A 17295-nucleotide genomic window follows, 5' to 3' on the forward strand; every position below is an offset into this window, starting at 1 on the left:
GGTGGAGTGGGTAAGTAACTTAGACGGTGTAACACATCATGATGGTGTCATTCATTATCAGGCAGTTCAGATGTCCTTAGTGCACTTTTCACTGTGAAAGGCTTTTTCTTCACGTTTATTTCTGTGCTTGCAATGCTCACGTTTTCCACATCTTTCATAGCAGTTCTCTGGGCAGGGAAAACTACTGTATGTTATCTAAGCTAATGCTTGTAAGCGTTGGGTGTGTTTCAGAGGAAGAAATGCTACTGAGGAGGCTTTCTGTCTGGGGTGATTTAAATAATCTTGTATCAGTTGTGGTAGTGTCATTTTTATCTTACAAGTAGATCCAGTTATTTTATATTATCACAGCAAAAATACTTTTAGATTTGAGGTTCAGCTTCTCAGAGGTGGCTTGTGACAGTTTTTGTGGATAGGAGATTCCAGTAATTTACAGAACCCTGTGGCCTTCCTGAGCAGGAGACAAAATAATCTCTTAATATAAGGAAGCTCCATTGTTTCATTTTGCAAAATGAACATGAGTCAACATAAGGATATTGCTGAGATATGTAAACAGGACTATTGTATGGAAGAAGTATGTTGTAACCCTTCCATTTTACTCAGCGTTGTAGCGTTGCCTCCAGTTGCAGGAAAGTCTAATTTTAGAGAAATCATTGCAGAGCAACAAGAGCAAGAGGTGTCTATAATCTGTGACCTTCCCCAGCAGAGCACACGGCTTAGTCTGGCGGAGCTGCTGTGAAGAGGAGACAGTGTGCTTTTCACCATGTCCAAGGTGGACAGGATGAGACATTTGTATCTTGAGTTACAGTATAGGAGCTGGGGGTTATACTTTAGGATAAACTTTCTGGTGTAGCATTGTGGTGTCTGAGGCTATCTTGCTTACATCTGTTGTAGGAGGACTTGGAGAACTGGTTAGGCAGACATAAGTGACCCTGGAGCAAGGGCATTTGCTCAAGGTCCCTTCTTGCTCAAAGGAAATAATCGTTCTTAAAATGATATTCAAATACTTTTTGGAAATCAGACTCCCACTTTGAAGTTACGCAGAATTTTCTTAAAGCTCTTTTGGAACAGAGGCCTCCCTCTTTGAGATTTATCATACAATGGCTAGTAAGCTGGGCTTTTGTTCCCAGGCATGCTCTGAATGCTAGAGAAACATAACAAACCTAGCCGCTGCACTTGATGAACTAACTGGGAAGCCTTGGAGATGCCTGGGTTGCAACAGCAGTCCGTGGTGACTGGGAGCTGTGGCCCAGAAGGGTCACCAGTGGCATTGCACAAGTCACACAGTGCAGTGCTGAGTGGTCACCGAATGTGCCTGAGTTGAGTACCTGCTGTCAAACTAACCTCAGAGGAAATATGTTTTAAAACAGCTGTGACATTTTCAATGGGAAGGTTTGGCCAGGGTAGCATCCTGCTCCAGTGATACCCCGTAAAAGATAAGTGGTGTTTTGTTTTGCTCTGTGATGTTACAGAGGAACCATTAAAGAGAACGTATTGGAGCATCATTTGTGAGATGAAGGTTAAAAGTCACTGCTAAGGACACCAAAGAGGGCTGATTTCCACTCAGCCTTCTTCCTAACCAACGTGATAAAGTGAGTTATGTCTCACAAGTGGCACTTTATGCTGAATCTCTCTCCCCTGGCAAGGGTGTCAGAGCAAAAGTAATGGTCTTGGAGAAGGAAGTATATTTTAGTTCAAGGGACACTTTCAACATACTTACTCTTTTCAAGTGCTGCCTTGATAGTTGGCGTTTTGATAAACTACACCATCCCCAGCGCATGGAGAAAGCAGTTACTGTAAGGCCTGAGCACGAGCGGTGTGTGAGGGATGGGTGTGTGGACGTGGTCGGTGCTGTGTGGCTGGACAGAGCCATCTGCAGCTTTCAAAAGAAGGAGATGAGTCCCTCTGCCTTTGCTCCCCCACTTCCCTGAGTTCCCATGGACTCAGATGTGCGCTGGGTCTGACCTCCAGCCCCAGGCGAGCGAGCGAGGGTGGGTCCGAATGGGAAACACACCTTTCTAATCGCTGGACCTCTCACCGATTTCCTGTTGAGTAATGTGAGTCCTGAACAATGGAAGAGAGACTCCAGCAGGAAACTGGGGGCAATGAATTATCAGATTCCAAATAAATATGTGAGCGAAGGAAATGATCATCCCACAGTTTTACGGGAGGGGGTGGCTGGGCAGGAATGACTCCTGTGCTTTTTTTCCCAAGGGATGCGAGCCCTCTTCCTATATGTTTGAGAGACTCTCCCTTGGGGTCACTCCTGATTGAACACTGATACCTTTTTATATTTTACTTCCACCCAACCATATTTCAACCTGATGTGCTCTCGTGCTTCCTGATGGTATTAAAAAGATCATTGTGGGAAGATTCTCCCATCTTGCTTTGCCAGTGGCCGTGGTCACTTTGGGCTGGTGCTCTCCTTGTCTGCCTCAGTTTCCCCCTTTGAAATGATATTGCCCTCCCCCATAGTATCCTAATAACTGAGGATTTATTCCCCAAAACTAAGAACATCTCTCTCGTGAAGCCATTCATGGGCATAGATTTATAACAGCAGAAATACTGGTTGGCCAGGGAACACAGGATGGCTCTGGTCAGATGCAGCAGTGTCAGGCTGGCTGTGCCGTGGTGAGGGGAATGTCTCCCATTTGAACATCGCTGCTGAATTTTTATGACCTAGTGTGAGAGCAGCATCTGCTTGCCCATGGTTTTATTTTTTAGCAGTAATTTTAGAAAATTAAGATTTTTTTTTTTTTTTTAAATAACTTGGGAATTACATTTCTGGGTCGCACAGGAGACCTTGAGACAAATTACAGAGGTAGCACACGGTCCTGAAAACTTAGGATTTGTGGGTTCAGTGTCAGTATCTCTGTATCTCTTTGGGGCTGTGTCATGTTGAATTCCTGCCCCAGTTCAGTCCTGGCCATGACAACCCACGTCCCTGCCTCTCTTTGTCCCAGTTCTTTTTGTGCCTCTGTAGGTGAACCCTGCTGCATTGGACCTTGGGGCTGAGGACCTTCTTGGCAATTAGAGCCACACATCTGTCTCTACGTGGGATCTTGCTGTCCCCATGGGCCCCTTTTGTGGCTTTTTCCCTAGAATATGGTTTCCTGTGCTGCTTGCTGGCTTCCGAGCTCCAGAAGACATCTGAGAACTGATTTTTAGAAGTTCAAAGTCTTTGCACCTTCAGCAGCTCAGGAGCTTATGAAACTTTGTCCACACAGCCAGAGATGAATGTATTTCTTTTCCTTCTCGTTTGGAGCTGCAGCTTTTAGATGTAAAGGCAAGAGGTGCTGTGCACTGTGGCTTTGTGAAAAAACGTTCAGATATTTACAGTATTGTCTTCCGTGCCGCCTCCTCGCTGCCCAGGACCGTGAAATGCCACCCCTGTGCTGTCCTCTCACAGCTCCCGCTGCACCCGCACTGTAAATTGGAGCAGCGATCTGACCTGGTTTAGAAACCAAAGTGAGCACAACCCTCAGCTTTCCTTTTTTTTCCTGGCCAGGTTACTTTGAAGCTGGATCACTTCCCCAAACCACAGCTTTTAGAAACACGAGCCAGAGAATCAGATAGAAACTTGCTTTCAACAAAAACCATCAAGTTTGCAGAAAAGCTCATTAGCTCAAGCTTGCCTAGAGGAGACCTGCTGATAAATGGTTCTCTTTTTGGCCTCAGCAGATTATAAATGAATCACGAGGACGGACGCCTACAAGAAGACAGGTTAAAAAGGATTTCTGTGCGTATTTAAAAGAGAATACCCCGGGATGCTGATTTGTCTCTATGACAACTGTTTGTGAGCTGAGCGGTGGCTTTTGTTGTGCCGGTGATTCCACCTTCACCAGTGCCCGTACACCTGGGTGCTCAAAACGTTGGCATTCACCAAAGTTCATTGTGAGAAGAAACCAAAGGGCATTTACGTTTAGACCGGTTAATGGCATTTAATTGTTTGCTAGCATAACTTCTCTCCTTGTTTTCTGTACAACGGACATTCAGCTTTACAGGTGTGTGCGAAAAGGGAAGAGAAAAAAAGGATTAAAATGGCAAAGATGAGAATGTTAGGCAAATTTAAGGGTTGAATTGCTAGTAAAGCGGTCTTGCTTTTGCTTGCTCCCAACCTGCGTGCCGTGCCACTGTCTTGTCGTCTGAGACAGGGTTGCTTTTCCCTGTGGGTCTCTATTGTTTTGAGTAACTTAAAGATAGTAAAAATTGTATTATTGTAGCTTGGTACCACACTGGAGACCTTCCCTATGGTCTGCCCAGTGGCTGCTGGGGCTGAGGAAGTAAGAGATCTTTGAGAATAGCTTTTTGTAATTAAGGTTGGCGGGACTCCTGTAGTAATAAAGTATTGCTACTGCTGCAGGAAACAAGCATAGCGACTCCAGACCCCAGAATGTGCACAGAATACCAGCTCCAAAACACCCAGGTGTGTGTCATACTGGATATATTAACCAGCTCCGTGTAGTTTTTGAAGCTCTCAGAACTGGCTCTGCCTATGGATGCAAACAGCTCTGAGAAGTTGACTCAAGCCATCCACACACAGAAAACCAGGAGGGAGAAAGACATTGTACGTGCAGGATGTGCCGTTGTATGTTGGGAAATTTCGTGCTTAGTTGTGGCTAATGGGCTAGGACAGAAACACATTTTTAGACAGTAGATCCTGCTAATGTTGTTTAATTGGAAATCTCATGAGCTGGAGATTAATTACTATCACCATTAACATTTTCCGATATGAATGACTACAGGAAATAATTATGGGAAGTTGTTACGTCATATTTCCTGACTCATATCTGTACAGAAGGCATTCAGGTCTTCTCCTCTTTTTGCTGTGTGGAAGCAGTAAGTAGTTCTACTCTGGTTAAACAGACATGGTATGCAAAATAAAATATATTAATATAAAAATGGAAAGCGGTTCAGGGTGGAAGAACTGTTTAGATGGGGCAGCAAAGGCCTATAATATTGTATAGACCTCAGTTAACAGAATATACATATGTTTTCCCTACTAGTACAATCTGAATTTATGTCTTAAAATGCTCTTGGGGCAGGAAGGACGTCCTGGCCTGAGCACCCCCTGGTGTGATGCTGAGGTTTGCCAGCCACAGCTGCACTCTCAGTGCACGCACCTCTCTGCGGAGAGGAGTAAATGGCTTTGCTCCAAGCCTTGACCCTTGGCCGTCCTCACGTCTCCCCAGGGAGCGTGGCTTTTGTTGGGTTTTTGGCCAGTCTCAACGAGAAAGCCCTGGTGCTCATCTTCCAGGTTGTAACATTGGTACCAGATTTATCCGGGATTTGGTTCCCTCGGGGTAGATTCAGGTGTGTATCCCGACACTTGCTCTGATCCGTGAGAAAACCCAGCAGACCCATTTATAGAATCCTGAAAACTGCCACGATACCTCCTGAAAGAGGCTGTTCCAGCAGGAGCGCATGGACGTGGCAGCAGGGGCAGGGTGGGCTGTACGTATGGTACTCTAAGATAAATGGAAATGCAGACTGACAAGGAGCTTTCACTATTCACTTGCTATCACAATTCCACCATTGTCTGCTCCTTCTCTTTGATGTCTGGTTAAAGAGACATCGCTGATACCCAGAATGGGGACAGCAGGTGCTGTACGATCATTATGGACAGTTGCTTATACTGTGTGATACATAAGACAGCTGGGGGGAAGTTGGATGTATTTGGAGATTAATTTCCTTTGGGGATTTTATGTCTTTTTGCATAGCCCCAGTTAATATGTCAAAATGGGCATCTGAGGCCGCAGCTTTGTGCTTGGGCAAACTGCTCTTCCCTGCAGGAGTGATCAAAGTGCTTTTGCAAAGGTGTGTTAGTGAAGTAGGAGTGATTTTTTAATTATCTTTCCTACAATTCTGCAGGGAACGTGATACTTTGCAGGCAAATATGAAATGTCATCGTTGTCATCAGGATCAGTAAATGGCTCAGGTCGGGCAATTTGCACACACACCAAGGATCTGCGCAGGAAGGAAGCACTGAGTGGTCTGTGTTGGCTGAGCATCCTTCTTCTTGCATGGAGATGTTTGCATTGCCAGTAGGTTTTAAAATATTTTGATTAAATTAAGGTTTTGAGTGAAAAGTCCTCAGAATCTAATCTTTTGCCATGGGACTTTATTAAAGTCCTCCCAGGGGTGTGAGTAGGATTGATGTTCTTGCACATGTCCTGCCGTTTCCCGATCGTTCTTTTAGAGCAGAGCAGCTGTGTCCCAGCAGGAGCAGGTGGTGAAGTGGTCGAGCTGGCTCTGGCGGGAGGGGGGACTCGGACGCTGGAGCACGGGGTTCGGCTGCGGAGCATCGTGCTGGGAGCCACCGCAGCCAGATGTCTCGGCAAACAGGGCCGGGAAGGAGCTCCCCACACAGTGGTGCTCTGGTGTTAATTTACCATCAGTAACGCAAGAGTGGGTTAGGACTTTATTCGTCCTGGAGTAAGGATTCCAGCCACTCGCTCAGATATCCACGTTCTATGGTCATGTACAAGTGTTTTGCTTCCAAACAAACACAGCTTAACCCTTGAGTTTTATGTAACCCACCATGGACCTGCGAGCTCAGAAACTTCTCCAAAACGAAGGGATCTTATGTTTTAATTTGAGATGCTGTCAGTCACAGCAATAGCTTTTTCCACCTGCGAGCCCCTAGCAAGTGTCAGAGGGAGCCCGGCTCCATCCTTCCAGGCGATGAGAGCGGCACCAAGAGGTGAAGCAGTTGCCAGAGCTGAGGTGGTGAGTCGGTGGCAGAGCTGGCAGGATGAGCCTTTTCCTGATTCCCAGGCCAAATCCAGGGCATTAGGCCAGCGCTGACCATTCTCTTCCTCTCACGTTTATTACTGGAAGCTATTCAATAAGAATTGGTCCTTTTTTGTTTCTGCTGTTTATTGCTGGCCCAGTTAAGGTTATTTTTTTTATACCAACTCCCCAGCAGGTTCTTCTCATGGTGCAGAGCAGAGAAACGAACCACATCAGCACGAAGGGCCAAACCGTGGCCAGCACTTCTCTGCAAGAAGCGATCAGTGTGGTTCACAGTGGCCTCTCTCCCCTATCCTTTCAGCTCTCAGCCTTGGCCCACATGAGCCGCTGTCCCACGGACGTCTCTCTTGCTCACATGAGACAGAGCTGCGATGGGCAGTACTTTGTCATACCTCCCAAATTGCTTGGCTTTTTCTGTTGATTGAATCCAGTTGGTGATCGGTTGTTGTAGAAGAGGGGTGAGCTGGTAGTCGCCATGTGCTGACCCACAAGTAGAGTTGAAGGTGGTTGCAGGTGCTCCGTGTTCACACATGCAGCAGACATCTCTTGGTTTCCTGGGCTAGCTGGACACAAATGGGTTTTGCCCATGCTCGTGTGTTGGGCAGCCTGGGGTCACTTCCTTGCGGGGACTTCAAACAGTGTTTAATAGCATCTCTAGGGGAAAGAGAGCACATGACAGGTGGTGGCTTAGTGTGATGGAATGTGTCCCAAAGGTGAAGCTGAGAGCTGAGGGGACAGAGTTCAGTGCTTGTTCCAGCTGAGTAAGCTGCTCGCTGGTATTTTTGAGGTTGGTAGGGAGAGAAGTAGTGGCTTCTGAGGTTCAGGATGGGAAAACTGGTTCTGAATGAAGCAGAAACAACTGGCTCTTCATTGTCTCAGATAGCAGGATAGATAAAACCCAGGAAGACACGTTTGTGTAGAGGTGCATATGGGCCGAAGGCTGGGAGGAAATTCTTACTTTACATTTTCTACTGAGGAAACAATCCTTGCTCTGTGAGTCTTGCCCTCCAGTTGATGGTGTTTTTCTTCCCTGATGATGAACAGACATCATCAGAAAGTCTCTTGTTGTTTCAGATTCCATTTATCACATATTTGAACAGAGACTTGACAAGTTTGGTTTGGGTTTTTTTTCAGGTATTAATTATAGCTGACTGCATGGCTAATCCATCACTCTCTTTGGATGGGGCCACTGGGTGCTGAGTGATGTAACTTCAAATGTGATCAGTCTGCCATAGGTGGAGATGGAGCAGCTCTTTGTCAGAGCCAGTCCTGTTTCACCTAACAGTAAATGGAAGAAAGGCTAATTGTATAATGAGAAAAGACAACGTTTGGAAGGAGATGAAAGATTCAGACATTGCAGTTCTGTGATTTCTCATTTCAATTCCAAAGTGAGAGCAGAGGAAAAAATTCTTGCTTTCTATGACCACAACTCATTTTATCAGGTGTCTCTGGGCACAATAATTCCTCCAGAGTCCTGGGATCTTTTCTCTTTTCTCATCTATAGCATGCGGATGCTGAAGTACAGAGAAACTCAGAGAGCACCTGTGGTTTCCACAGCCCCTTGGAATGAGGCTACAAGAGTCTTTGCCAAAATCCCAACAACTGAGCAGAGGATGGAGCTGGTCCTGCCCCATCTGAGGGAGCCAGGCCTGATGAAGTTGACGTTTGGATTTGTCTTTAAACGTTCAAGTCCAAGCCCATGACTCCTGAGATTACACGATCTGCTAAAGTTAGTTTGCAGTGGTCCATTGGGAGAACGTTTTGTTGAGCAAGCTCTTGGTTTTGTTTTGAAAGCAAGTGGCTTTGAATCTGTCTTTATTAGTCTAGACTATCTTGCCCTTCTCTGCATTTTGTAATAAGGAAGTTCTTCAAGCACATAAGCGTAATTCAGAGCGTAGATTTCCCCTGAATATGTAATTGCGTAAAATGGGAGCCTAAAGCCTGACATCTCAGAGAGGTTGTTGGTCCACATTGCACTTTATTTCTGAGATTTGTCCATACTTGGGGTTTGAGAAAGATCTCCTGCTTGAACGTGCTCCTTCGTGCAGCGCCGTGTTCATTTGTGGGAGACACTGATTCCCTGTTGCTTGCTACTCCCATCCTGAGACACAAACACCCATCTCTCCCCAGAGATACGTATTCACAAGTTGTTGCATTGTCGGTGCTCTAAAACCTGACAGCAGTATTAAACTTTGCCCTCTGAAGGGAATGCAATCTCCAGTTTGGATCTAGGCTGGTAGCAGATATATTGCATTTATGCTGATTAGTTACCAATCAAGCTGCTGACAGTTCATTGCCCATCTGCGATGAGGTACCATTGAACTGATGGTCACTTGAGAACTAAGCAAGAGGCAGCAAGAAAGCAGCTTTGTGAGTTTGTTGGACTGGAGTGGTCTGAGAGACTTCAGACATCTGGAAGAAACCAGCCGTGCAAAATCACCACGGAGGGGTTTTGTGGGTAATGCCTTTAAATGAACTTGAAAAACTTGTTTCTGACACATAAATACAAACTAACCAAGCAGTCGCTATTGTTTGGGTTCTTTAAGAAAGCCAATCTAGCCTGAATACAACAAAATTTAATTAGTGCCTTCCTTGACAATTGAAGTAAACTGGCCACGCCGTGGGGCTGGTCCCTCTGTCCCGCTGGCCCTCGGGGGCTGCAGGGCGGTAGCAAATCGGGTGTCCCATGGCAATGCTGCCGTCAGCCCCGCGACTGAGGAATTCTCAGCCCCGTAAATCAACACAAGGTTTTGCATTAGCTTTAAGGCTGCAGTTTCACCTCAATTTCAAGGTCTCTGTTTTAATCTCCAGACTCTCCTCTTCTGAGAAGAAACCTCATTGACTGAGCTAGCACTTTGCTTCTGATTAGCATGTTCAAGTAGAACCTGAACCCACAATACTAGGAAATAGAATGTTTAAATAGCTAGAATGGGATTTTAAAAAAAAATGCAATTTATTAAATGATTTCTCTGTCAGTGATGTGTTTAGCAGGTATAGAAGACAGAGTGAACTAAAACAGACTTTGGCATTTCAGAAAGTGAGTCATTTTTTCTGTTGCATCATGTATAAACTTTTCCCTTCTCATGTATGTATGGTTGAAATTACTTTGAGGTTTTGAATTTTCACTTCAGCGCTCTGTTTTTTATTATTTTCAAGCATCACTGAAAGTGATGGTTGGTAGTCTTTAATACTGCATTCGCATTGCTTTGCTCTTTAGTTATTTTTTTATTTAAACAAGCCAGGGGGCAACATAGAGGTGGTTAAGTGAGCTGAGGAGTTACTGTTTTCTCATGTTTAGGTGGGAGTAAGAGGTGGGTGTGTTGATGGATCCATAATGTGGTGCCAAGGGGTGCTGCTCTCAAAAAGCCTTTAACAGGGAGGCAGCCTTAAAATCCTTGTGCAGCGTGGTCATCTCATTTCAAATTCTTAAGAAGCATTTGTACAGGTTCCTTGAAATCAGTTTAAAGACCGTGAACACGAGTCTTTTCTTAGAAGAGTGCAAAACGCTGTGTGATGAGCATCTCACTCACAGGGTGATCTTGCTCTTGGGTTTGTTTGGTCCTCACCTGAGCTCTGATGTTCACCATGCTGAAGGAATGCTATTGCTCAGTGTCCCGGGAGTTTTAAGATGAATTCTAGAACAGACAATGAATACTCAGAGAGGCCAGATAGAAATACGGCATCTAAATGGAGTTTCCGTAGGTCCTGACCTGCGTGGAAGCTGGTTGGTCTCCACATGCCAAGGCCAACAAAATGATGTACATGCTTCTTGGGGTGAAGAAGTCCAGCAGGTGGAGGTGTGTCAAACCTGCCCTTGTGTGCCCACATTGTAGGGAGAAAGTGGCTACTCCTTAGGAGGCACTTGATGACCTTCTTCCTCCTGAGTTCATAGCTGAGCACTGCAGGAGAGGGAGGACTCATCCTCACCCCACGCAGTTGGGCAAAGTAACGTTATCTGGGCTTCATCCCTTCAGGAAAATTGTTGGAAGGCTGGCAGCTTCTACACCCACTTCTTTGGGTTGGTGAGTTTCTTGCAGAGCTTCGTCTTGCTGTGTTGCAGGACAGATTCATCCTTGCTCTTGTTGTTTGGCATTTTGCTTTGGACCCAGCACTGAGGATCAGTGATTTTGCTACAAGTAGCTTTTGTAATAGTGGTGGCATAGTGATGGTACAAAATACAATTCAACTTGCTCAAAAGAACTTAAACAGCCAAGAAGTTGTGCCATCACAGGCACTCCTCCCAACCCTCGTTAATTTTCATTTTGAAAAAGTTACCTTTGGGGAAGGATTTTTTTTTATTTGTCTAAAATAAAAAAATCTTTCCTCCTTCGTGGAGCTGCTGCCCCAAATGTATTTAGAACTAGCGTGCAGCTGCCTGGTCTACCCTGTTTTGTTAGAAGCTGCCTTGATCTTCAGTCTTGGCAGATCCCGTGAGAGCCCGTGAGATATATGAGGAGGTGACTCTGGGTTATGAGAGGGCGGCATTTCCCAGCCTGTGAATGTCAGCGGTGACAGCGCGGCCCCTGGAATGTGCTGTGTCAAGGCTCGAGCTGCAGTTATGGCATCCTGGAAATGTAAAGCTGGAAAAGGCTTTAGGAGACGATCCTTTCCTTTTCCTGGCAATAGCAGGGGCTCAGCTGGCACCGTCCTGTGCCATGTTTGCTCTTGCGTTGTCACCGAGCCTTGGTAGCTGCTGGGACCTGTGGACACAGAGAGAATCCCTCCTGGGGTTGTCTCCTTGACTTTGACCCACTCGGCCATGCGAAGTGTGTGGAAGGAGTTTGCCCTTGGGCTTGTCCCCGATTAGTCATTGCCTGGAACGTGAAATACTAATGGCCTGCGGAAACCTTGCGAGGGGCTCGGCCGAGCGTGCCAAGGTCCTCTGGGGCAGGGTTCAGCAGTCTGAAGGGCTCACCTGATTATAGCAAGGTGCTCATGCAAAGTGACTCACAGGAGATTATCTTTAATGTCATCGAGCGTTTCTTCTCATTACACTTGACCAGACAACCTGCTGGCTGCTGTTGTGATGGGGTTTTACTTGACGTAGCTGCAGTGTGGAGAAATGCCGGGGTGCGAGGTGCACTCTAATGCAATCCGGGCTGTGCAGCTCAGCACCGGGGCAGCTGGGCGATAACCGAGTGGGCAAAACCCAGCAGGGACCTTTGCTCTTCAGCCTTAAGTGGGGATTTCAGCCTTAGGTTGGGTTTATGGAAAGCAGCGTGAGGTTTGGTTTAGAGGAAAAAAAAAAAGTCCATTTGAAAAGCAATTTGTTTCTTCTTTCTGTGAGCAAGGCTTCCAAACGGACTCGGTCAGTTCTGCAGTACAATCGACAGGACTGGAAAAAAATACCGAGTGAAGTAACACGGTGGCTGTGGTAAACATGAACTGAGGCCTTGGAAGTAGCTAATGGCATACCACAAAAGAGTCTCCTTTCACCCACCGCGGGCCGTGCCAGCAGCGAGCGCTGCCAGCGCTGGCGTCTAGCAGAGGAAAGCATCATTTGGCTCCCTTTTGGATTTCATTACTCTTCCTGCACTCCCTCCTGCTCACAGCAAAAGCCTTTCCAGTTGTAAAGAAGAAGTTGAATTAACTCCCTCCATGTCAGTGATGGATGAAGCTCTTTCTCCCCTTCAAAGAGGCGAGCCGTGCCGGTGAATGCGGGCCAGCGGAGCTGAAAGGTCCCGGCGGAACAGGGGAGCCCGTGGGGTGACCCGGCTGTCACGCAGGACACCCTGGGGACGGCTCCCGACGGTGCCCTGTGGGCAGGGAACAAAAGCCGCTCTCAAAACGCTCTCCCGGCCGTGAGGCTCATTTTTTTGTGTGTGTGTGTCCCACTTTCAATGGACTTGGGCACATCCCTTAACACCCAGCAGCCGTTTGTGCGGGGTTCAAAGCCTCAAAGGCTTTCGGAGGGTGCTCCTCCGCCCCGCACAAAGGAGGGTTAGCACGCCGGTGCTTGGCAGATCTGCTTTCAGGCGTCCATGGCTAATCATATTAAAGGTGACCTCGTGGGCAGCGCTTTCCATTGTTGCCATATGTTTTGTCCAGTGCTTGAGTGATGTTGCGCATTGGAATGTATTCATGCGTCGCCTAATTTAATCACCAGGCTTAATCCTCTCTCCTGTTCTACACCCTTAGAATTTACTGGCTTCTTTCTAGCCTCCTGTGCATTGTCTGGGTCTCCTTCACAAGCTAATACTGATGCTTGGAGATATTTTTATTTATTTATTTACTTTCAGACTGTATTTAAAAGAAATAATCTCGACAGCAAACCCAGACGCCTTTCCAGAGAGTTGAGCGAGCGCAGTGGATGCTCTAGGAGGCTGATCCTTCATCCCTGTGATCTTTTTCTTCCAGCTTTTCCATAGAGAAATTAAGGATTAGGCTCATGGGTTTAAAGAAAAAAAAAAACAACAAACCAAAATACTACAAATGGAAAAATGACTGAGAAAGTGCTGTGTCTCCTTTTAATATTGTTGGAATAAATAGCTAATTTTAAGAACTTGACTGTCTCTATAAAATATGGTGTTGGTTTCTGCCCTTAAAACTTACCACTTTGGTATGGACAACTCCAGTTCCAGAACTGCCTGGACATAATTAACCCGACAAAGCCCTCAGTCCATCAGGAAGGGAAACGGGGAAGTTTGATTTATGCAGAAGTACCACAAAACCCGGAGAGCTCTGCAAGAGCTGCCGTGCCCTGCAGAAGCCGGGCATTTCCCAGGAGCAGTGCTCTACAGACTGTCTTTTAAGGTTGAATTCTAAAGATTTGTCTAAGACTTGCCTGCCCCAGCCAACTCTGCTGTGTGTGGGTATGTTAAAAATGGGAATCAGAGGGTGAGTGTCAGGAGGATGGAGCCAGGCTCTTCTCGGTGACAACCAATTGTAGGACAAGGGGTAATGGGTACAAACTGGAACACAAAAGGTTCCACTTAAATTTGAGAAGAAACTTCTTCTCAGTGAGGGTGGCAGAGCCTGGCCCAGGCTGCCCAGGGGGGTTGTGGAGTCTCCTTCTCTGCAGCCATTCAAACCCGCCTGGACACCTTCCTGTGGAACCTCAGCTGGGTGTTCCTGCTCCATGGCGGGATTGCACTGGATGAGCTTTTGAGGTCCCTTCCAACCCCTGACATTCTGTGATTCTGTGTGATTCAGTTGTGTTGTGATTTGCTTTAGGAGTGGATGGGGTCAGTCCCGGCAAGGAAGGCAGTGATGAGTTTTTAGGGTGATACATGATCAGGTTGCTGGTACCCTGAATTCCCAGGGGGAGGAGACCTTTTAATTTCCTTACACTTGCTGAGGCAGATTGCTAAGTAAATACCTCATGCTTTGATTCAGCTCTTAGATTCTCCTTCTCCGCACTCAGCGTGCTGGTACCCACCATTCTAAACAGGGAACTACATCCCGGATATTTTCAAAACCTTAAACATAGCTTGTACTAATTTAACTGAATTATAGCTTTGAGTTTCCCTCTGTGTGTGCGTGCTCACATGTGTTTCTTGCAGCTGAGTTCTCACACATGAGCTTGCTGGTCTTCTGTGACTGTGTTATGGTTTGGGTTTGATAGGAGGAAGGAGGAATGATGTAAAAGATTGCAGATTTGTGACTGGTTTTTAAAATAGGTTTAAAAAATAATGTATCTTCATTTTGAAGAAATGCAATACAGCTTGGAGACCACAACTACTGAGCATAAACCATGTTGAGCCCCTTACATATGTTAAATAACAGTGCGGAGTAGAGGGTTATAAACAGCCTGCTGTGCATTAATACTGGAAGATGATGACTGATCCTACCCTCGTGCGCTCCAATCCGGGGATCGACAGCAGCGTCATGGGCTCTGACATCAACTTGGCCCTACAGAAATACTTCACGTTTTACACGGCACTTTTTTAGAGCAGACCTTGTTAGAGCCCTTTCTGAAGCGTCTACATGTAGAAATTGCTTCCCGCTGAAGTGCAGCCGTGTTGGAGCTGGAGGAAGATGTCTGGCCATGGGTTATCTGGAGGGCAGGGTGCCTGCCCACTGCCAGTGGGCTTGGGGCTCATTGGGACAAGTCTCCTGGCCCCCGTGCACTCCTCCTTCCTCCTTTCCCTGTGACAGAGGAGCTGCGAGTCCCCAGGAAAGTGAGCAGGAGCAGGTCGCTGCCAGAGGAATTCAACCGAGCCACCGCCAGCCCGTCCCTGGGGAGCCCAGGAGCCACCGGTGGTTGTGCCAGTGGCAGCAGCTCTTGCCATCTGTGGGAATCAGCAGGGATGTTGTTGAAAGGCTTTGCTGCTAACAGCACGGGGGTAGAAGGTTTGGCCAAGAACACAGCACAGCTGTCTACAGCCCCGGCAGGTTGTAAAAAGCCCCAAGAGAGTCCACATTGTCCCCAGAGAATGAGCAAAGCTTGAGTCAGCAGTGCCAGGGCTGGACTTTGGGACTGCCAGGTGGTATATTTCACAGCAGCACCCCAAAGTGGGAGAGAGTGCCATGGTTGTCAAACCGTGATCAGCGAGGTGTGATCAGGGCATTCTGCACCTTCATAGTCGCAGCTCCTGTTTAATGGCTTGCAGATACAGCTAAACCTAGAAATCCTGTTGTGATCTCTCTTGTTACCTGGCAGAGCTCTTATCATGTCGGTGCAGGGGCTGTTCATATTTTAATGGGTTTATCTCTCGTGTGGAGGGTATTACAAGCTTTCGTCTATCTTCCAGTGCAACTCCACGGAAATCCCTCCAGGCACAAGGCAGTACCTGGGTGCTGAATTAATCTGTGCTTCTGGGTTCTTACAGCTCCATTAGTGGCTTAGCAGGGGAAGCAGTTAGCGTTAACAAACTTAAGAAAATAGGATTTGCTGTGTTTGATCTGCCTTGGGCTCCTTGTATCCTCCCAACAGCAATGACAAAGACTGGGCACATTATGGGAAGACATAAAATAATCATAGGGAGGACACAAAATAGGCTGAAATGTAAAACGTGTATCAGCATTCTCTGAGGCTCTTGGGGGGGTGTGGAAAAAGAATTCGTGCTATAGTCAGGTTCAATAAGAGACATGGAACCATTTTTCCTCATGCCACATGCACAGACACATCTGCACCCACAGCTCTTACCTTGGCTTTCCCCGTGGCTCGAGCCATGTGAAGACAGCGCGGTGTCCCGTCCTCCTTCAGATAACCACTGCTTTGGAATCTGTCGCTGGCATGAGGCTGGAGCAGCTCTCAGAAACCACCCAGCACTTTGTGAAGGGCCGTTTGTCCCCTTGCTTTTCATGCAATGAATATTTACTGTCACTGGTGGTTTTGTTCTGTTTTCCGTTAAAGAAACCATCTGCAAGCTGCATGTCCTGTTACCCTCGTGGCGTTATGTTCCTTAGCAGAGCTGTGCATCCATCGGTGGCTGGATCTGCCGTCTCTTTGGGAGCCACTGACATCTACATCGCTGTTCTCTGCTGACTGCTCTCGTGAAGTAGCGGGGCCAAGCACGAAGCTAAATTCATGCTACTTGAAACTAGGGTCAGTAAGTTGAGTAAGGCACGCGACTGTCAGGGGTCTGAAATAACAACACTTGGGGATAATGACCTGTTACCTGTATCACAGAATGTCAGGGGTTGGAAGGGCCCTGGAAAGCTCATCCAGTGCAATCCCGCCATGGAGCAGGAACACCCAGCTGAGGTTCCACAGGAAGGTGTCCAGGCGGGTTTGAATGTCTGCAGAGAAGGAGACTCCACAACCTCCCTGGGCAGCCTGGGCCAGGCTCTGGCACCCTCACTGAAAAGAAGTTTCTTCTCATATTTAAGTGGAACCTCTTGTGTTCCAGTTTGAACCCATTACCCCTTGTCCTATCATTGGTTGTCACCGAGAAGAGCCTGGCTCCATCCTTCTGACACTCACCCTTTAGATATCTGTAAACATTAATGAGGTCACCCCTCAGTCTTCTCCAAGCTCCAGAGCCCCAGCTCCCTCAGCCTTTCCTCGTAAGAGAGATGCTCCACTCCCTTCAGCATCTAGGACCCTTAATCATGTAGGACCCTGTAATAACGACATACCAAGTGGTGAGTTTAGAGAGGGTTTTCCACTTGGTTGTGTCACTTCTCATCTAAAGCAAGTGTGGAACACACCAATTACTTTTCTGAAGTCTTTCAGGCTCTCACATACCATTTTGGGACAGAAATGCCTTAGGTGTCCCTTTCTGATCAGGCTTTACTTTTCTTTATCAGACGAAAATAACATATACAGGGACTTCCATACTGCCCACCCTGTGAAAAAGCTGGTGTCAGCCCCATGGGTCCCCTCGCATCCGGGGTACAATGACCCTCAGGCACAGAAACGCCTGTCCCGATGCTGAGACTTATCAACTTAGGGGAAATTTTACATCAGCTGTATGCTTAAAGCTTTTCTCCTTGTTAATAGTGCGAAATATTTCCTTTTTTTTTTTTTTTCATGGATGCTTTAACTCAGTTGGTCTATTTGCTCTGGGATTTTCAGAGGGGTTGGATGTATTTGCTGCTCTGCCAACCCCTGGGCTTGCCGGAGAGCCGGGGGATATGAGGCGCAGGGTCTCAGTTGTC

The 17295-nt window shown here is 46.9% G+C and overlaps 1 protein-coding gene across 3 annotated transcripts in view; it reads left to right on the forward strand.

The window, feature by feature from the left end:
- DIS3L2 (DIS3 like 3'-5' exoribonuclease 2) overlaps positions 1-17295 on the forward strand; it is a 191343-nt gene that overhangs the window by 126693 nt on the left and 47355 nt on the right. The window lies entirely within an intron of this gene.

Source organism: Patagioenas fasciata, chromosome 9, assembly GCF_037038585.1.
Source record: "Patagioenas fasciata isolate bPatFas1 chromosome 9, bPatFas1.hap1, whole genome shotgun sequence".
Taxonomy (NCBI): domain Eukaryota; kingdom Metazoa; phylum Chordata; class Aves; order Columbiformes; family Columbidae; genus Patagioenas; species Patagioenas fasciata.